Below are 22,061 nucleotides of genomic sequence, written 5' to 3'. Positions count from 1 at the left end.
AGCGTATATATTGTGTGGAGGCCGCCCACGTAACACATTGAGAGCTACATATGTGTCCCACAGTGGTAAATAGGTTGAGAACCACTGCTCTAAGGAGACCAGACAGCCCTTGAGATACTCTTTTTTTAAAGCCTTTTGTTCCTACGCCTGCCTGCTTAGTGGATAGTTGTCAATATTAGTGCTAACACTATCAATATTTTCCCTTTGAAGAAGGCAATCCAGTACTTAGAGCTGGAAGTGCTTGAAACTTGAAACGCATATTCAAGTTTGCCTGTTTATCCAAAGAGTTCATGTTTTTTACATTCTTGGCATATTGGAAGCAGATTGAAGAGGGTGAAGTGAAGATTATCTTTGCAGGGCTTCTTGTATCTGCAACAAACTGTTAGCTTCCCCTGAGGGAAAAGTGACCCAAGTCCTTCAGTTACAGGAAGGAGTGAGAACAGAATAAGGACCGTGGACTTAAAAAAAATCAGATTTTAACAGACTTTGAGAAATGGTAGGTAAGGTCTCTGAGAAGAGAATCTTAGGCGGAAAAAAGAATTCAGCAGAGCTGGCACTTTCTCAAGGAGAGAGTCTTAAAAAGCACAATTGCAAACTACTCTGATGTGAAGGAAGAATAGTAGAGCCATATTGGCCTCTTATCAGGTGCTTTTTAATGACCTAAAAATCAAAAGCATCCTGCAGAAACTGGCAAATGGACCAAATGCTAAGAAGGAATACAAAAGCACAAGCCTGTAGGGATAAAATAAGACCGGCTAAGACGCATAATGAGTTATACCTAGCAAGGGACATAAAAGGGAATAAGAAGAGGTTCTATAAATACATTAGGAGCAAAACAAAGACAAAGGAAAGCATAGGTCCAATACTTGGCAGGGAAAGAGAGCTAATAACTGATGACTCAAGAAGGTTGGGGTATTTAATGCCTATTTTTCTTCAGTCTTCACTTGAAAAAAGGGTTAACGGTGACCAGATACTCAACACAATTAACATTAACAACAAGGGGAAAGGAACACAAGCCAAATAGGGCTAGACAGGGTTAAAGAAAATTTGTAAAAGTTAGATGTATTCCAGTTGGTAGGGCCTGTTGAAATTTAATCCCAGGGTATTTAAGGAATTAGCTGAAGGAATCTCAAAACCTTTAGCAATTATCTCTGAGAACTCAGGGAGAATGGGTGAAGTCCCAGAGTAATGGAGAAGGAAGAACATAGTACCCATCTTTTAACAGGGGAACAGAGAGGACCTGGAGAATTATAGACCAGTCAGACTAATCTCGATCCCTGGAAGTAGACTAGAATAAATTATTAAGCAATCAGTTTGTAAGCACGTAGAGCATAATAGGGTTATAAGGAATAGCCAGGATGGATTTGTCAAGAACAAATCGTATCGCAGCAACCTAATCTCCTTTTTTGATGAGGTTACTGGCCTAGTGGAGGAAAACAGTAGAAATGATGCATCTTTATTTTAGTAAGGCTTTTGACACAATCCCACGTGACAGTCTCATTAGTAAACGTGGAAAATGCCATCTAGATGAATTGATAAAATAGTGGCACACCTGGTTGAAAGACCATGCTCAGAGTATTTATCAAGGTTTGCTTTCAAATTGGAAGGGCATATCTAGTATGATTTTCAGGGGTCAATGTTCGATCTGGTACTAGTCAATATTTTCATTAATGATTTGGATAATGGCGTGTAGAGTACGCTTATAAAATTTGCAGATGACAGCAAGCTGGTAGGGTTGCAAGCACTTTGGAAGCTCGATTAGGACTCAGAATGGAGAATTGGTCTTAATTCAACAAGATGAAATTCAATAAAGACATGTGCAGAGTACTTCGCTTATGAAGGAAAAATCAAATGCCCAGCTACACGGTAGGGAAATAGCAAGGTGGTAATACTACTGAAAAGTATCTGGAGCGTATAGTGGATTGCAAATGGAGTGAGTCAACAGTGTGTTGTGGTTACAAAAAAGGCTAGTATTCTGGGGTGTGTTAACAGGAGTGTCATAAGTACAAGAGGTAATTTTCCCATTCTACTCAGCATTGGTGAGACCTCAGCTGGAGTACTGTGTTCAGTTCTGTGTGCCACACTTTAGGAAAGATGTGAACAACTTGGAGAAAGTTGGAGAACAGCAAAAAATTAAAAAAAAAAAAAAAAATTAGAAAACCTGATCAATGAGGAAAAGTTTAAAAACGGGGCATGATTAGTCTTGAAAAAAGAAGACTGAGTAGAACCCGATAAGTCTTGTAAACATGTTAAGTGCTCTTACAAAGCAGATGGGATTTGTTCTCCATGTCCACTTATGGTAGGACAAGAAGTAATGGGCTCAATCTGCCACAAGTGAGGTAGAGATTAGGAAAACATTCTAACTAAAAGGGTAGTTAAGATCTGGAATAGGGGTCCACAGAAGATTGTGGAATCCCCCTTGCTTGGCGTTTTTAAGAACAGGTTGGACAAACACCTGTCAGAGATGATGTAGGTTTATTTGGTTCTGCCTCAGGGAAGGGGATGACTTCTTGAGTTCCCTTCCAGCCCAACATTTGTATGATTCTATAAATTTGTTCCATAAATTGTCTGAGCTGCTGAGCTAACAGTGGAAACTTCTCAGTAAACTACTTCTAGCAAGATTGGTCCCTCAGGAAGGATGTGGGGACTTAGACTTTTTTCTGTAAAAATGGTTTCTGTTAGGCTTAATGTTTGACCTGAAGTGAACCTGGCTTTTGTGTTTACCCTTTACTGGGACTTTTCTTTCCTGTGATCAGTGAATCACTCGTTCATTTTGAACCTTTCTGGGAAACTGTTCACTCACTTTTAATGTCTCAGTAGAGGAAAAAAAGTGCCTCAGCGACATGTGTTGTTGCATTTTATTTTAAAAATACACACGCTACCAGGAGAAGTGGTTGGAGGCAAAGCTAAAATAGCACCAGTGATCTTAACAGTAGTAATTGATTTTTAGAGTGTATTTCCTGATTCGTCCAAATAAGAGAGGGGGGAACACTAAGAGAGTTGTATAAGAAAATGCTACAACAAAAAGGATGAACAGTTTTATGTATAATCTATATAAGATGGATTCCCTGTATTGTCATGCTTTCCTTTTTTCCCCTGAAGCTTTCTCATTAGAGGATGAGGTTGCTTCTGTAAATACTGTCTCTTCCTTTTCGCTTGGAGAGAGATCTCTGATTTACAGTCTCAGAATTGTTACCTTGGTGATCAATAAACCTTAATTCGTGTGAGATTTTTCCCATTGAAGTTCTTTCTATAATGGAGGTATGATGGAGTAGAATAAATGTAACTGGATAAGGAAGAGTTAAGTTTGGTTTGACTGATTTTGTCAATGCTCTTTGCAGAATTTTGCAATAGTGACTCATCCCAAAATAATTATTTCTGTCAGTAGGTGGGCATTTGTGTTTTGATTAACCTTCTGAAAAAGCTAGTAAAAATATAGCCACACGAACAATGCCAATGTTGTTGTTCTTTGAGCCCACTACCCGTTACAATATTGCTTACGTCATCTGCTCAAAGATGAGACATTTGACAAAAAAGATACTTGGAATTGTTGTTGTCTCTTCTTCTGCCAATCTAATTCAATTCTTCACTGCTATGATTTTGTGTAGCACAGCAAAGTATTGATCTATAATGAAAGTAGAGGTGCCTGGTTACCTACCTACATTTACATTCCCTTAAGTTACCAGCTTATTTTTTTTAACTCTGCTTTAGAATTAGTTTTAGGCTTCCATTCTACAGTCTGCCCTGATTCAGAAAAGCATTCAAGTTTTTGTTTAGTTTTAGCCGCATATTTAAGTCCTGTTGACTTTGCCTGTGCTCTGATGAATAGGGATGCTTAAGTGCTTTTGTTGAGTTGGAGCCATCGAGCTCATTGCTAAGTGATGGTAGGATGGAAGAAGAGACCATACATAACCTGGGGAATTATTGATCAATGATCCTTCTGCTCTTTGGAATAACATATAAAAAGAATCTACCTATTTTGGCCCTGATTTTTCAGAAATAGCTTCCAATTTTGCCTTCATGCTCTTGAAGGAGAATTTTCCAGACTTCATCAACCGGCTGTCTGATTTTCAGACATAACTAGGTAGATAACTAAACTATAAAATGCAACTACTTGTGTTGGCAAAATTTGAGGCAGAATTCGAGGTCCTAATTTTTTAGAAGGCCCTGAACTTAATTTTTATTTTTTGTAAGCGTGTATATTCAGCATTTTGCAGAAATGGATGCAATATGTACAAAATGACATCTATGCAGTTGACTCAGAAAAACACTCTTATCTGTGTTGATGAAATGGAAACTTTTAGAGGCTGATACATCATAGTTCCTAGTAGTTGTCTAGATGTCTTCAAAACCTTCCTTTGCAAGTTAGAAGTTAAGCCTATGCTGTTCACCGCTTTGAGTAGCAATGCTACATCAGACTATGGTCCTGAACCTGTAAATGCTTAGCACAGGGGTGGCCAACCTGCGGTTCTGGAGCTACGTTCAGCTCTTCAGAAGTTCATATGTGGCTCCTTGTACAAGCGCTGACTCTGGGGCTGGAGCTACTGGTGGCAACTTTCCAATGTGGTGGGGGGTGCTCACTGCTCAACCCCTGGCGTTGCCCCAGGCCATGCCCTCACTTCAACCCTTCCCGCCCCCTCCCCTGAGCCTGCCATGCCCTCACTCCTCCCACGCCCCCCTAGAGCCTCCTGCATGCCACAAAACAGCTGATCAGAAGGTGTGGGGAGGGAGGGGGAGGCACTGATTGGCAGAGCTGCTGGTGGGTGGAAGGCGCTGGAAGCAAGGGGTTGGGGAGCTGATGTGGGGGCTGCTGATGTATTACTGTGGCTTTTTGACAATGTATGTTGGTAAATTATGGCTCTTCTCAGGTTCAGGTTGGTCACCCCTGACTTAGCACGTGAGTAGAACCATTCACATCAATGGGACTACTCACATGTATAAGGTTATTCACATCTGCAGGATTGGGGCTTAATAGGTTTTTTTCAAAATCAGTTTACTTTTGGTTACAGTTATTCCAGCAATATCTCACTTTTTGTTGTTTTGTTTTTCTTCTAAGTTGCACAGTGATCATTTTGTTTTGCTGCCTTGTGTATTGGGAATTCTTCTGTGATGCAGTTACTGACTTCAGCTAACAATAAACTGCAGACATGGAGCCAATTACTACATACATAGCTGAAGAGAAGCTTGACATATCCACAAATCCGATCATGCCCACGTTATCCCAACTGGTAGAGCTCATTAAAAAGAAATTGGTATAAGTCTAACTCAAACCTTGCCTACGATATTTTGTTTTCCCCCCTAAGGCAACATCATGCTCTTAGTAACTTGTGGAGGAAGAGAAGGCTTAAAGGTCAGACTTTTCCTATCATATATTTATTTATATTTCAAGTCCAAAGAAAAAACCTTAAACCCAGCTGCTAACTTGGCTAAAAGAAGATTTATTTTAAACTGCATTGCATTGGGTTGAATACATATGGCAAGCTGCTGTCATGCAGGAGGCCTCGGTTCAGAAGTAAACTCTAGCGCTGTGTTTATGCTACACGGGGGTCATTACAGTAAAACTTTCTCCTGGTCCAAATACATTTTCAGTCGAAAAGTTGTTGTCATGCAAACAAGGCACTAGTGGCTAGTCACATTTTTACAACTGCTGTAGCTGCATCTTCTGAAATGGCAAAGAACAGTTAAGACTACAAGAGCCTCATCTGCACTGCAGCTTCCACCTACACCTCTACCCCAATATAACGCGACCCAATATAACATGAATTTGGATATAATATCGGAAAGTAGTGCTCCAGGAGGGGTGGGACTGCTCACTCCAGCGGATCAAAGCAAGTTCGATATAACACAGTAAGATTTTTTGGCTCCAGAGGACAGTGTTATATCGGGGTAGACATGTAACATATTTAGCTGAACCAGTGGCAGTTTTTATGTCATGGGTTTAAGTGTTGAGGATCAATATATTAAAGGAGGAATGAGACCAGTGCAGTCCTGCATGGAATTACAGCTAGTCCTAGTTTCTTACTGAAGGTTGAAAAATAAAACTCTCTTGAAATATTACAGATGGCAGTTTTCTTTGGGGCTCTCTGAAACTCCTCCATTATCATCTTGTTGTTGTTCTTTCTTTCTGAAGACATGATGGTTGTCAGTCATCACTGTTCCTCTGATATCAAAGCTGATGACTTTTTATAGGAATCAACATAAGTGATAAACTAAATGGCATCCTGCAATTTTGTCTGTGTCCGGAACGCCTGGATTGCAAATATAAAATGCTACCACGTGTGAAGTACTATATAAAAATGATAGATAACTGTAAAATAATAGATGTGGCATTTACTTTCTTGTAATGTAATATGTAAGTTTACTATATTTGACTAGGTTTGCATCCTTACCAGTTAACTGAAGCTTCACAAAGCTGAATGTAAGCATACAGTCTTATTTACTCTGCTTTGTTTACTGGTCACATACAGCTAACTGTGCTGTGAAATTTTGCTGTGGATGTTGCTGGAATATTTTTTTGCAACTGCAATTAAGATTTGAATCTTAAATCTGCCCTGGATTTGTGCTCTGGCCAAGATTGGTGAGGTGAGGGTTAGTTTATTTTATTTGTTAAGGCTGAAAGTGAACAGACCACCAGCAGCACAGGATATTGGTACTTTCCCCTTTATAGAAGATGTTGGCACACTGAGAGTGCTATCCATGCTGCCCTGTCATCTCTGGATCAGATAGGAGCACTATGCTAAGTCTCATCTTTAAGATGTTTATTATAGATAGCTAACAACATATAAAATTTAAGGAAAACGGGAAGGATGGCCTTGTGGTTAAGGCACTGGACTGTGAATTAGGAGATCTTGGTTCAGTTTCTATCTCTGCAAGATGCCTGCCATGTCACCTGGGGCAAATCACTTCATGTATTGGTGTGTCTGTTTTTTTCTGTCTGTAAAACGATGGTGAAAATTCTTCCCTACCTTCCAAGGAGAAGAAGGGCAGGTGTTGAGGACATATCCATGAATGTAGTATATGAGGTGCTCCGATGCAATGGTGAGGAACATAACAGAAAATCCTATACAAAGAAGCTTCATTTACTTGGAGAAAAACAACAATGGGTGGAAAACTTTAAAAGAAAGACACTTAAGGTTTCAGTTTGGCTTGAAGCATTTCCTATTAAGAGACGAATAAAATGTTTTTTAAAAAGTCACAGTACCACTATATTGGCGGTGGTATTCCTTTCTGTAATAAACCATACTGAGCCTTTTCCAAATAGAAAAGGAGGCATAGTCCCTGCCGCAAGGAGCTCATGGTCTAAAACAGGCAGGAAACATGGAAGAAGTGCAGCCTACATATAAAGTAGCAAAGAATCCTGTGGTATCTTATAGACTAACAGACGTTTTGGAGCTCAGATGCATCTGATGAAGTGGGTATTCACCCACGAAAGCTCATACTCCAAAACATGTTAGTCTATAAGGTGCCACAGGATTCTTTGCTGCTTTTACAGATCCAGACTAACACGGCTATCCCTCTGATAATACATATAAAGTGGTTAAGATGGTCATTGGCTACATTTTGGTAATATTATGTTGACACAATGGGTTTTGGAGTCATCCTCCCCCCCCAAACATGCCAGTTACTCTGCACGCTTTCCTCTGTACATCAGCTAGTTTTGACGCAAGCATTATGGCAGAGATGGGTCTTTGGAAGGAATTTTAACAGAGTATTGGCCTCGTGGATTAGTCGACAGAGGCATGGAAGATGGTATTCAAGGTCTGAGAAGCTGATTCTTGTAAAGATTAATCAATGTTCTTGTACCCCCTGTATGAAGGGGGAGAAGGCTCTGAAAAATGACCCAGTGGTTAGTGCATTAGCCTGAGACTCAAGACCCAGGTTAAATACCTTGTCCTGCCAAAGGTTTCCTGTGTGATTGTAAGTAAGTCATTTAGACCCAGAACCTGAAAGGTATTTAGGCTCCTAACTTCCACTGAAGTCTTTGAGGATCTGGGTCTTAGTGTCTCTCTCTGCTTGTGTTTCCCATCTGTAAAATGGGACTAAGTACCTAAGTTAAATAGATAAGTTGGAAGTAATATAGAGGAGACAGACTCACAGAAAGGAAGTGAAGTGTGGTGCGGAAGGAGTGTGTGAGGTGGGGAAAGGATACCAAGTGAGCACCCACTGGAGTGTAAGCTGTGGACTTGCAACAAAATGTGCCCATAAAGGGGCTTTCATGGCATGAAAACATCTTACAGCATCTCCCAGCCCTAGGAGATGAAGTTGGGTTTGCTCCTTCTACAGGAGGGTGTTTTATTTTCCATTAAGAGGGTAGGTGGTAAATCAGATTTCCACTGAGTTTTTTCTTAACAGTTTTAGCCTGTGACTGGATTGTAAATGTATGCTGGATATTTACATTTCTGAAAGAAGACTTGCGCTGTCTTCCCAGCCTGCATCAGAGTTAATTTGCAGGCCTCCAAAATGTAAGTTGTTCTCTTTCCTATTATAAATTCACTGAAATGCTTAATTTTTCCTCTAGACTCTTCCTGGCTGGTGGCTGCTCACTCTTAACACCCAAGCATTCACTTTACCTTTTCTCCTGCAGTTAATCTTTTCTGACCTATATTATCCTCTTGTGCAGAACAAGTCGGGGGAGGGGATGGCGATGTGTTTACAGAAGCAGCCATCCACCTATTATTCATGTTGATTGGACAGTTCTTAAAGGGCAGACTTCTTTCATGCCATCTAAAGTAGTCCATCTAGGAAGGGGCTGAGCACATGAAATTGTTGGCAGAGCAACCTACCGCCAGCTCACTTGGTTTGTTGAAGCTTATTCAATTTTGCTGTTTACTTTTAACTGTTTAATGATGACCATTTTAATCTGGCTCAGTATGTGTGCTGAACAAAAATGTTTAGCTATTGGTTCATCTCTGCTGCAGGTAGATAAGGGTATTTACAAGGGGAGCATCGCAATTTTTCTTAACAACATTTTGGCCTCCAGTGAATCGACTGACTTCACAGATTGTGTTCTAATCATTTATTTAATGACATTTTAAACTACTTGCCCCCTTTGTAATCAGCTGCTGCCTGGTATTCCTGGATACTATATTAACTGTTCTTGGGATGTAGTAAACACTAAAGCAGTGGAGGCAACGCATTAATGTGTTAGTCAGTAAGCAGGATCCTTTTCTTCACTAGTGTTTTTTCCATAACATGTTTTGCTATAGCTGCTCTACTGTCAGAGTGACTAGACACTCATGAGGCCAGCTTTACTATTTTGTCATCATCTTCATTATTTTACAATGCCCACAGCATCCCACGCACTTCACAGGAAATAGATATAAGATAGATCTCTACCCTGACAAGCTTTCAGTCTGGGACTCTCATCCCACAAATATGGGCACATACAGCGAAGTGCATGTTTCTAAACAGTCCCCATTCATCGTGAATTATCACATTACTACTTTACATGTCTGAGTAGTCATAATAACGCTCTGTGCATCCATAAGCATTTACGGGATTGTGGCCTATGTGTTTCACTTGATAGATGAGTTATAACCTACATCAAGCAGAAAGGGGTGAATCAGGATGTTCTAGAAGTTTGATTATAAAGGTAAGTCTTGATGATCCCATTGTTCAGGGTTTTTTATAAGTATAAACATGTTTTGCAGGTGATGACACCAGTGAGTGCGTTTTTAGGAATGAGTTTTGTCAGGCAAGGGCTGACCAATTAGCTTTTGAAAGGTGCTCCAAGCATAATGTGCCACATGAAAGAAGCCATGGTGACATTCATGAGGGAAAGCAATGAGGTGTTGAGGCTAGTTGTGTTGGTGCAGTGGACAGGGCCAAGGGAAGGAGAATAAAGAGGATAGGAGAATAGAGAGAGAGAAGCGAGGGATGTATGAGGTAGGGTCTTGAAAACTAGGACAAGAAGTTTGAATTTCACATGCAGCAGAATGAGGGGCCAGTAAAGTGATGCAAAAACCAAGTGGACACACTAGGAAGCAATGGGCAGGAGATTATTTTGGCAACAGCGTTCAAGTCAATATTGCTTCTGAACAGACCAGAGGCAGGCCTTAATAATATAATGTTTGGTTAAATATCAAGGGTGTACTATTGAGTTACTATCTAAATGATAGCAGTAAAAAGCCCTGTGGCACCTTATAGACTAACAGACGTTTTGGAGCATGAGTTTTCGTGGGTGACTGCCCACTTCGTCGAATGCATGTCATCCGCATCCGACGAAGTGGGTATTCGCCCACGAAAGCTCATGCTCCAAAACGTCTGTTAGTCTATAAGGTGCCACAGGACACTCTGCTGCTTTTATAGATCCAGACTAACACGGCTACCCCTCTGATACTATCTAAGTGATGAGATTTTTATATATCTGAATTCTATAGTGTTAAATGAATAAGGTATTTGGTAACTTACCACAGCACCCTTTAGAATTCATTTTGTATTCTTTCAGAGGGTCCAAATGTGAAGATCAATTTGAGAAAGAAAAAACACCATGTTTCTAAGATACTGTCTATTTTTTGCTGTTATAAATGCCACGTAAACCCACATTTTGAGGAAGAAGAAATATTTTTCCTTCTTTTACCATATAGAAACATATACTTTAAAAGGGAAAAATGGCATTTAATTAGAAAATATGTGATTCTATTTGCTGCAATGTAAACTTAGCTGTTAGTTCCCTCTGGAGTTCCTCACAGTCTTTGCTAGTCTTGGTTAACTAAATAATTTTGTCTTCTGCAAATGTTGCCCCCTTGTTGGTCATCCCTGCTCTTGTATAAAATTTTAAAAAATATTATAAACTGAACCATTCAGAAGTATTATATTAAAGATGCATAAAATGATGTACAGTTGTTGCAATAATTCCCCTCTTCCATAAACAGAAGTCCATCTGCTAACTACTGGGCTACCAGCAAATCTTATTAGGTCAGAAATGTCTTTAATACAATGTAAAAAATTTTAGTTCAAAGGATTCTCTTTGTAGCTACATTAAGAGTATTGTGTACACATGTACACACACACCTCTACCTTGATGTAACGCTGTCATCAGGAGGCAAAAAATCTTATCGCGTTATAGGTGAAACCGCGTTATATCGAGGTAGAGGTGTATATATAAAAATAAATAAAAAGAGCTTGGAAGATTTGCACTCCCTTTGCCTGTTCAGCAATTCAGATACCAGGACTCTTCGATAGCCTGTAACTTGGCAAGTTGAATTTTTAAAACCAGGTAACTAGGCAAGTGTTGGGCTGAGTCTGATGACTTTCTGCTTGACTCTGTTTTATTGTTACCTTATCCTCTCTCATAAGTTCTCTCTAGGACATGAATTGAATTGTTTTGTACCTTAGTCTCTTGTTTGTGGCTTGGTTGGGTTGCTAGATACCATAGTCAGACATAAGTAATAAATATCTGGGTTTACAGGATGCCCGTCAGCCACTAAGAGTACTCGGGTAAGAAAGGAAGAGAGATGGAGCACTTCACTGCTGTTTCACTGGGCTCTTCCAGGTCCCTCATTTGGGCAGGAAAACTGAAACTGCTCCTGCCCAATCCCCACCCTCTCAATGTTTTTCATTTCCTGCCCAGCAGTAGCAGTGAATGTCGGCTCCTCCTCGCGATGTGACAGCCGTTTGAAGTATGGGGTGTAAGTGAGGAGAGAAAACCCAAGAGGACTCTTGGGGAAGCAGCCGATCAGGTGGAGACTGTGCAAGCTGTCAGTGGGAGAATCACGTTCAGTATTCCAGTTTTGAACTGTGGGATTGATCCTTTAAGCCCTCTGCAAAGGTGGAATTCTGCTAGTCTCAGTGGGAGATCTGTATGTGGTAGGTCTAGAAGAAAGGAAGATGTAGGCTAGTGCTCTAACCATTGTGACAACTTGGCAACCTAATTTCAATTCCCTGTTAGCCACAAGCTTCTTCTGACCTTGGGCAAATCACTTGGTCTCTCTGTGCCTCAATTCCTCATCTGTGAAATGGAAATAATAGCACTTTTTGCTTCACAGGGCCATTGTGAGGAGAAATATATTAAAGATCATGAGGTGCTCTGATACTGTGTCAATACAGGGCTGGCTTAGTAGCTAAGGTAGATAGATTGATTTGTAACCATAATTCAAAAATCCAAATATTCCTTTAATGGGAGTAGGTGAAATACTAGTCTTTATCCTCTTCTTAGCCCTCCCTCATGGAACCATAAACTTTGGGTGTCAGAGTGCATTCATTATGGTTAAGCTGGGAAATGCTTCCTATATGTGGTACTTCAGATGTTTGCTTTCAAGAGTAAACATCCTTCTTTGTAAACAATGATAAAAAATGGAGTGGTTAGGAGTGATATGAATGAAGCCAAGAGCGGGGGATCTAGAAAAACAGATTGTGTAAAATTGTTACAAGTATAAGTGCAGCATTCCACATATTACTGAGGCTCTGTGTCTGTCACGAAAGTCGTGGAAGTCACAGATTCCATGAATTTCCGCGACCTCCGGGACTTCTGCAGCAGCTCATGTGGCTGATGCCAGGGCCGCTCAAACAGCTGACCCGAGGGACCGCCTGAGCAGCGGTCCCGGGGCAGCTGAAGCAGCTTCTGCTTGGCGGCCTCTGGCAGCTGGAGCCAGTGGCCCCTGAGCAGTGCCCCCCTGGGGCACCCTCCCCCCTCAAGCAGCAGCTCCATGGTTCCCTCCCCCCACAATCCTTCCCCAGAAGCACACCCAGGGCAGCCACTGCTCAGGAGCCCCCATCGCTGGTGCTGCTGGCCCCCACCCCCCAGTAACAGCCCTACAGGGTACTTCCTCCAACAGGCCCTATTTATAGTATGTCACGGAGAGGTCACAGGCTGTGAAGTTTTGTTTGTTGCCCATGACTTGTCCATGCCTTTTACTAAAAATGCCCAGGACTAAATCATAGTCTTAGATATTGATGCATGTCTGACTGTTGCACACTGAAGATGGGGAAAGAGTACAAGTATCATTTTTTTATAAACGTGGAATAAGATGCTCCAATTGCCTTCTTTTTAATAGAATCACAATTTTACCCCGCTTTCAGTAGATGCTTTGGTCAGAGCCAAGACACATCTCTTGTCTTTGGTCTTCGGCTCTGGAATTTGGTGGAAAAATGTATTTGTTGGTCGTAGGGTTTAGGAGGTTGAAGAGACATTATATTGAGTGATGTGCATTTCAGTCTGGCATTTCCTTGACTCTTGCAGTTTGTTCTATGATCACTTTTTACCTTGTCTTCCTGGGTGCAAATTAGTTACATATGTAGCTCACAAATGGAGACGTGTGTGTGTGTGTGTGTGTGTATAAAATTATAATTCATTCAGAACCACAGAATTGTTCATTAGTTAATCCGAAGAAATGTGTTGGAAAATGGGCTAGTGGGGAATGCAGTTTGAAGTGACCAGTCATGCTGTGGTTAATTTTAGATATTGCAGGGAAGGTACCTTATGGTGAGCCTGAAGTAGAAGATTCCAAAGAAAAAGTGATGTACTTTATCGTAACTCTAGGAGAGCATACTTGTGCATCCCTTGTGGTGTATCCTGGCTGATGAAGACTTAGTCTGAGGAAGTAAATTGCTTAGGTAAACACAAACTGTGTCTGTGTATTGTAGCTGGGCAGTAAATCTCCAACTGCGTTCCACGCTTTCTCATAAGCACCACCTTCATGCGCGTGTGATTAACAGGAGCGTTCCACAGGTAGTGGCTCTTATCTAGTCAGAAGGCAAGCTGGTAGTCTTTCTGGGGAGTCCATTTTGGACATATGCTGGATGCATTTCTATGGCTTGCCTCAAGTAGTCTGGCATTTGAACACAGATCTCCTTGAGTGCAAATTCATACTCCTATTTTTAGATCATACTTTGGCTTTTGTTAGCAAACTAATGGAATGTCGAAGAGTTGCTTCAATGTTTGTTTTAAAGCAGCAAAACAGTATTGGAGCAGAAATTCTCATTCTCTTGATACTGCTAAAATATGATTGAAAGCCAAGATTTTAAAGATTCTAAAACTAGTTTGCCCAGAGCCCCTCCGCCCCGGGGAGGGAATCCAAGCTGGTGCCTTTGCAGCAGGGCCAGTCCCCTGTGGGAAGCTGCTGCAAAATGGAAACAAGTGTGTCAATAAAAAGTAAGAATATTCTGAACTGTTACTGAATTACATTCAGCTCCTTTAATTTATAAGAATTCATTTTATGATTTGGTTCCGTCTGATTTTCATCAGGAACCATCTGTCAATTTACAGAGTCTTGATTAGCTGATAAGTACCATTTTGTTATATTTTGACTTCTGAAATAAATGAAGCTGGAAGATATTTCCCACTTCTTCCTCCGACGTGATGTAAACCAAGGTGGAAACTGATCACTTCCATTTTTAGCTCCCACCCTGTTACAAATTGCCCTCATATTTCTGCAAAATATGCTTCAAGTTGGCAAAGTTAGTGGAAGGAGAGATGCTTCTGTTAAGACTCTGGGATAGCTTCAAGTCCTGCATAGCCTTCTGGGGGCACTGGAAGGAGAGATCCATTGTCATTACATGTGCTTCTTTTGAGAGCTCTCCTGTGTTCACTGGGTCTGCAGGTGCCTATGAAGCCTTCCCTGAGGGAAGCAAGTTTGTTTGAGTGGGTAGCGCTTGTACGCTGGCATCCCTTCCAGCTAATGGAGATACGAATTCCAGGTGGTGATGAGGAATCATGCTCAGACCAAATAGCAAGCAGAGCTGGAAGCTGGATCACTGCTGAAGATTCTTGTTTCATAAGGAGAGAAGCAGATTACTCTGTTACAGGCAGCAGATCTCCCAGACTACAGTAGTAGGCAAAGTAGCAAATTAAACCTGAAAATTGTATCAACAGGGATTCAGACACTTCTAGGGATTTAGACATTTGCCATGCTCAAGAGGAAAATAGTTTCCTGACCAAAGAAACAATTGAGATAGTACTTCCCATACTCCTTAAAAAGAAGTTGTGTATGCCTTTGTGAATAGCTTTGTTTGATGCGTAAGTGCTGGAATTATTCATATTGATACACCTCTACCTCAATATAATGCCACCCGATATAACATGAATTCGGATATAACATGGCAAAGCAGCGCTCTAGGGGCGGCGGGGCCGTGCACTCCGGTGGATCAAAGCAAGTTCGGTATAAAGTGGTTTCACCTATAATGCGGTAAGATTTTTTTGGCTCTTGAGGATAGCGATATATCGAGGTAGAGGTGTATGGGAAACCAACAAACACTAAATTAACCATAAATTCCCTAAAGACCAAATGATATTTATATACTTGCTCTAAGCATGTCTAGAAGGCCTAAGTAATAATGAATTTACTACATCGAAACGATAACAAAACACATAAGTATTTGATCAAACGGGCTAAATCCAGGGGTGCTTAGACTCGTATTGGTCAGCTCCAGTATGGTCAGGCAGCTATTAGCAACGAACCTTTTTAGAATTTACTTTTTATACCCTCTAACAAGTGATGTCCTTGCCAGTGACTGACTTCAGCTAAAAAAAACAATCTGACACAGTTCACCCTTATTTCAGTCTTAATCCAGATAAGATTTACAACCTCCTGTCTTCCCAAGGCCTTTCTCCCCCTCCTTCTTGCTGTCCAACAGTTTTCACATTGCACCTGAGTTCACATAAGCTTCAACATTGGTGTGTGGGTTGGGAAAGGGCCATGTGGGCTCATTTTAAGACAGATTCTCTTTATTTAATTTAAAACCATCTGCAGTCACCTCTGTTGGGCACAGTCCTTCTTTTTAGAACCTTAGTTATTCTTTAAAGCAGACATCCTCCCTACTTTATTCCTTCTGGCCTTAGAAGTTGTTATTTTCAAGTCCTTCTTTCTGCTTGCTAGTCAGGGTCTTTCTTTATAATACATATATATTTCCTTTACCAAATTTAAGAGAATGTTAATTCTTTAATTTTATACTTATCCCACAGTAAGCGAGTCTAATATGCATAAAAGCCGTTGGATTGACAGGCCTTTAATTCAGGTCTTCTGTCCAAGAAGGAACACCATGAAAGGGTTCTTGTGTTTTTTTTCCAGGTAGGAACCTGCAGAGATGAAAAGGTCAGTTTCTACCTGCATGTAGTATTTGGCTTCACTGCTGAGACTACCACTGAGTGCCAGTTCTGTCTGTAATGTTCATCTCTAATGTTGAATGGGCATTGGAGAGTAGCTGATAAAATACAGACAAGGCTACTGGTCAGAACTGAAACTGTATTGTAATACTATTTTGTGGAATGTCTCCAGCATAGCAGAGGACCTAATGCTGTGCAACCCAATGTTTTATTGCAGCTAATACTCATTTGTGTATTACACTCAGTAAAAATGGTTACTAGGATTTTCATTTGTATTATGACCAAACCCCTTAGCTTCACAAATAGAGTTTATACGCTACACAGCTCCATAGATACAAGAAAAATCTAATGAAAATGTGAAAAAACAACTGTGTTGTCTGTCTACATTGGGATATAAGCACCTGTCCACACACTAGGATAAAAGGTATTTTTTTAACCATAGTGCAGATGGGTCTAGTTGTATTTTAAGTTGTAATAGCTGGTCAAGGTGAGCCTTTGGCTCCTTCTTAGGCTACAATGCAACCAGCTAGTATATTTTTAAATACAGCTTACCCTATTTACATTAGGATTTTAAAGTGTGTTAGCTAACCTGTTTTTAAAATGCACCTTTTATGCTAGTGTGGACAGGCCCCAAGGGTTTTCCTAGAGTAGGACTTTTATGCTGGATAACCAGCTACTTCAGCTTCCAGCTATCTCTGTCTATACAGGTTCTCATATTGACCTCCATCTCCATACTGCTGGAGACAGGCTTTCTGTGTGTCTAGAAGATATGCATCAGCAGTCTTATCTTACGCAATTCCATAAGGACACAGCTAAATTTATTCTTTTAAAAAGCAAAAACCAGTAGCTAGATGCCAAAAAAATCAACGTGGATGCCATTTTAGGGCTGCAGATTTTAATAGGTCAGGATTGTCTTGGTGTGGTGTTTTTATTATTATTCTTATAGCAATGCTAACTTGCCCACATTGCCAAAGTAGTATACAGTATTGATTATCTTAGTGAAAGGTATGCATGAATACCTATCTTGAAAGAGCATAGCCATTAATTAGACTTAGAGTTTCTAAGTTGTCTGAAATGTTCGTGCCTGTTCTAATAATGTCTGCATAAATGACCTCTTCTGACACTGATTTTCAGTTTAAACAGAATTTAGTACAGGCTGGATTACTGCAGAAAGGATTTATTTTACTTGGGCTCACTGCAACAAGTGGCTGAAAAGGGAATATTTAAGCCTGTACCATACATGTCCTGAACATGTAGTTATTGTGTCCATTTGTTGGAAGAATTTGCATATCAGATAAACTTCTTTGCCATTTGAATATTTCATATCTTACTGCATTAGGAGTAAAGAAAAGCCAAAATTCTAAACCACCAAACTTTTAGGAAGTCTTGGGCACTTAGCACTGAGCTGTCTTGGGACTTCCCTTTGTTTTAACTTTGAAAAGTCATACTAGAAGTTCCCATGAAGGCAACATACACACTCGCATCCGGCAAGTCATGCAGCTGACTCCTGAGTCTGTCTAGGAGCAACAGATTGGTACAGTTTCCGAAATCTGACCTTTTTCTTTCTGCCTGCACATCTAAAAATGTATCTTGAGCACTCCACTTTCATCTTGACTGCTGCAGCCATCTCCTCTGTGATGCACATCACCTTGTCCTGATCCCTTGAAAATGTTGCTGCTAGGATCATTTTCTTTTTCCTGTTGTTCTGACCTCATAGCCTCCTCTCTTTGGAAGTCTTCATTGTTTCATCACATCAAGTTCAAGCTTCTTGCCCTCCCCTTCAGAGCCTCAGACTGATCTTCCCCTTCCTACTTGTCCTGTCTTGTCTCTTACTTGACACCCACATACATCTGGAACTCTGCCACATGCATTCATTGCCACCAAAAATTTAGCAAAGCTTAAAAAAAAAGATTGTTCATTTATATGGATAACAAGACTATCCAGAGTTATAGTTAATGATGGTTGAAATTTTCAAAGGCATATTAAACCTATCTCTGTAAGAGATCAGAATGAGACTTAATCATGTAAAGGGCTGATTATCCCACATCTGCCTACCGTGGGGTTCTTATGTCATCTTCCAAAGCATCTGGTTCTGGCCAGTGTCAGAGACAGGATACTGAACTAGTTGGACCTGAGGTCTGATCTAGTATGGCAATTCCTATGTTCCATGCTCCCTGCCTTCGGTCCTACAATTGATGCCAGCCTGTTTGCTCTACCTTTTTCTGAGCTTGTCCCACAGTCATCTGTGCTTTCTTCCATGCTGCCCCCTTATACATGGAACATCCTCCTTGAATTAGCCCTTTCTCTTCCAGATCCCTCCGCAAGACCCACACCTGATACCTGCAACAACTCTGCAGATGATATTTGGTCATGCATCAGTGGGGACAGCAGATCTTTGTATTTAAAAAAAACATAAACAAAAAAAGTACCTTCCGGAACCTTCAGATTGTTCTGTAGATAGTCATACAATCTAATTATTATTAATCTCTTCCCTTCTCTTGTCTCTAGTTAGACTGTAAACTGTTTGGCCCAGGACTGTCTGTTACTGTGTCTGTTGTAGAAGGTGCTGTACATACACAATCAGATCTGGGGCCTCCAAGCTCTGCTTCCATATAAACAAGACGCCCTCTTCTTGTTCCCCTACGGTATGTTTGAGTGTGGTATAACTCTAACCTCCGTGGGGGAGAAGATACATCATCAGTCCAGCCCAGTGCTACCATTCAAGCTGTATAATAAAACAATCTGCAGTGCTCTAACTGAATGTGAAAGAGGGACAAATACAGCACCCTTGGGGTGAGTGGCTGTCTGTAGTGTGTGTGTTTAGGGGTTACTTGCTGTGTGCTGAGCTTGCTTGTCTGGTTGTTTGAAGGACCATGTGCTGTGGCTAGCAGTTGGAAGCATTCATCCAAGAGTTCTGAAAGAACTCAAATGTGAAGTTGCAGAACTTCTAACTATGGTTTGTAGCCTGTCCTTTAAATCGGCTTCTGTACCCAATGCCTGGAAGATAGCTAATATAATGCCAATATTTAAAAAGGGCTCTAGAAGTAATCCCAGCAATTACAGACCAATAACTCTAACGTCTGTACCAGGCAAACTAGTTGAAACAATAGTAAAGAATAAAATTGTTAGACACATAGAATATAAATTGTTAGGCAAAAGTCAACATAGTTTCTGTAAAGGGAAATCATGTTTTACTAATCTATTAGAGTGCTTTGAAGGGGTCAACAAACGTGGACGAGGGGGATCCAGTGAACACAGCGTACTCAGATTTTCAGAAAGCCTTTGACAAGGTCCCTCGCCAAAGGCTCTTACGTAAATTAAGCTGTCATGGGATAAAAGGGAAGGTCCTTTCATGGATTGAGAACTGGTTAAAAGACAGGGAACAAAGGGTAGAAATAAATGGTAAATTCTGAGACTGGAGAGAGGTAACTAGTGGTGTTCCCCAAGGGTCAGTCCTAGGCCAATCCTGTTCAACTTATATTCAAATGATCTGGAGAAAGGGGTAAAAAGTGACGTGGCAAGATTTGCAGATACTTAACTGCTCAAGATAGTTAAGACCAAAGCAGACTGTGAAGAACTTCAAAAAGATTTCACAAAACTAAGTGATTGGGCAACAAAATGGCAAATGAAATTTAATGTGGATAAATGTAAAGTTATGCACATTGGGGAAAAATAACCCTAACTATACATACATATGATGGGGGCTAATTTAGCTACGATCAGGAAAAAGATCTTGGCGTCATCATGGACAGTTGTCTGAAGATGTCCATGCAGTGTGCAGAAGCAGTCAAAAAAGCAAACCAGATATAGGAATCATTAAAAAGGGGATAGAGAATAAGACGGAGAATATCTTATTGCCCTTTTATAAATTGATGGTACGCCCACATCTTGAATACTGCATATAGCTGTGGTCTCCTCATCTCAAAAAAGATATACTGGCACTAGAAAAGATTCAGAGAAAGGGCAACTAAAATGATTAGGGGTTTGGAATGGGTCCCATTTGATTAGAGATTAAAGAGGCTAGGACTTTTCAGCTTGGAAAGAGAGACCTACAGGGGGATATGATAGAGGTCTATAAAATCATGTGTGATGTGGAGAAAGGAGATAAGGAAAAGTTATTTACTTATTTACATAATACAAAAACTAGGGGTCACCAAATGAAATTAATGGGCAGCAGGTTTAAAACAAATAAAAGGAAGTTCTTCTTCACACAGCACGCAGTCAACTTGTAGAACTCCTTGCCTGAGGATGTTGTGAAGGCAAGGACTATAACAGGGTTTAAAAGAGAACTAGATAAATTCATGGAGGTTAAGTCCATTAATGGCTATTAGCCAGGATGAGTAAGGAATGGTGTCCCTGATCTTTGTTTGTCAGAGGGTGGTGGTGGATGGCAGGAGAGAGATCACTTGATCATTGCCTGTTAGGTTCACTCCCTCTGGGGTACTTGGCATTGGCCACTGTTGGTGGACAGGATACTGGGCTAGATGGACCTTTGGTCTGACCCAGTACAGCTGTTCTTATGTTCTTGTGAATGTAAAACTTAATTATATTTAGCATATGTTGTGAATCTTTTTTTCAGTCGGAGGAGATGGGGGAAACCTGAGCTGAGGCCTTAAAGCATCCACTATTTTTGCTAAATATGTACACTAGTACATTTCCTTTTCATGCCTTCTTTTTAAGGCTAGCCCTGTTTTGTGCAGTTCATGCTACAGCAGATGCAAATGGCTCAGCTGTAGAAGCGGCAGCTGCTTTTTTTATTTTCAGTGTAGCCTACTTTTTCTGGAGGGAAGCCAAGTGACATGTTTTCACAACACTACGTCAAGTAATGATCTATGCATCTCATACCTTTGCTTGATAGGCTCATTTTTCATCAATGTAGAGATCTTGAGCGACTTTTTTACTAGTGCTTGGTGTAGGGTCTTCTCTCTCCCTCGTGCCCCCTCTCCCATTCTTAAGATGTTGGAAGGGCTTTAAGTATAAAAAACAGTATAAGTGGGGGGAGGGGGATGAGTGAATGAGTGGGTTTGTTTGTAGTTTATTTTTAGATCTTCGAAAAGTAAAAACAAAACTCTTTTTGCTACTCTCCAACCCTTGCCTCCACTTCCTGGAGCAGACACACAGCAGACAGCCTCTCAGCTAGAGGCATGATGAGACTCTCATAACAAGGGGGACTTTCCTCTTGCCTCCCATCCAGCTCCAGCTGATGTTAGGATTTGACTGGAGCTGGCTGCAGCATGCTTCCAGCTGCTACCATAATGTGACCATCTTTTTAACTTTATTTCCATGTCTAGGGGAGAGAAGTGACTTTTTCTCTTGGCCCACCTGGCTTGGGGAACCCCAGCAGGAATATGGGAAATGGTTAGTTGTATCTGCCTCTAAACCACTAGCATTCTCCTCTCCAAAGCAGGCTGTTCCCTAGAATGTGATGGTGCTGCCTAGATGTCCTGGTTCTGCTTGCTCCTTTCTAAGCACCGCCATGAGAGATGAGGAGCTAGGCTGCCCTTCCTCCCACTGCTCGGTGAGGCTGGAAATGGGGGTGTCCAGTGAAGAGGCAGACTCATCTACCCATTCCCCCTCCCCCTCACTTTTGGGTGGGGGTGCCAGATGGGAAATAGTGAGAGCATATTGCTTTTTCCTGGGGGTGGATTGGGAGGTAGCTTCCCCCCTCCCCTCCACCCTTTTCCCACTCCACCCTGGCCTTCGCAGCAAATCAGCAGCTGTGATCTGGCCTCCCAAAGGTGGAGGAATGGGGATAGCTCCACTACTGTGACAGGTCTCAGCGAAGACACTGCTTTACTTCCCAGGGTCACTAGCACAGTAACTTCAGCTGCCTCTAACCAGGAGGTGAAGACAGGGACTGTAGATTAACAAAGATGATCTAGAAATAAAGGGTACAGGAGTTTGTTTGGGCTTTTACCCTGCAAGCCCTACCAAAACTTTACCTATAGGATTGTGAGATTGTGTCAACCTTTAATACTTGCCTTCGTCTAGCACCTACCATCCTGAAGATCCGAAACTG

General features: G+C 41.1%; 1 protein-coding gene across 4 annotated transcripts in view; it reads left to right on the top strand.

The window, feature by feature from the left end:
* The window catches only part of HPCAL1 (hippocalcin like 1), a 121,051-nt gene that overhangs the window by 45,375 nt on the left and 53,615 nt on the right, over window positions 1-22,061 (top strand). The window contains exon 3 of one of the 4 annotated variants that reach the window (XM_032778170.2): window positions 8,353-8,462. The exons of the other annotated variants lie outside the window; for them this stretch is intronic. The gene's annotated coding sequence lies outside the window, so the exon portion shown is untranslated. The remainder of the gene's footprint in view (window positions 1-8,352; window positions 8,463-22,061) is intronic. 4 annotated transcript variants of the gene reach the window in all.

This window comes from Chelonoidis abingdonii, chromosome 3, assembly GCF_003597395.2.
Source record: "Chelonoidis abingdonii isolate Lonesome George chromosome 3, CheloAbing_2.0, whole genome shotgun sequence".
NCBI classification, from domain to species: Eukaryota; Metazoa; Chordata; order Testudines; family Testudinidae; genus Chelonoidis; species Chelonoidis abingdonii.
The sequence above is the reverse complement of the archived record's forward strand: the minus strand, read 5'-3'. Positions and strand labels throughout refer to the sequence as shown.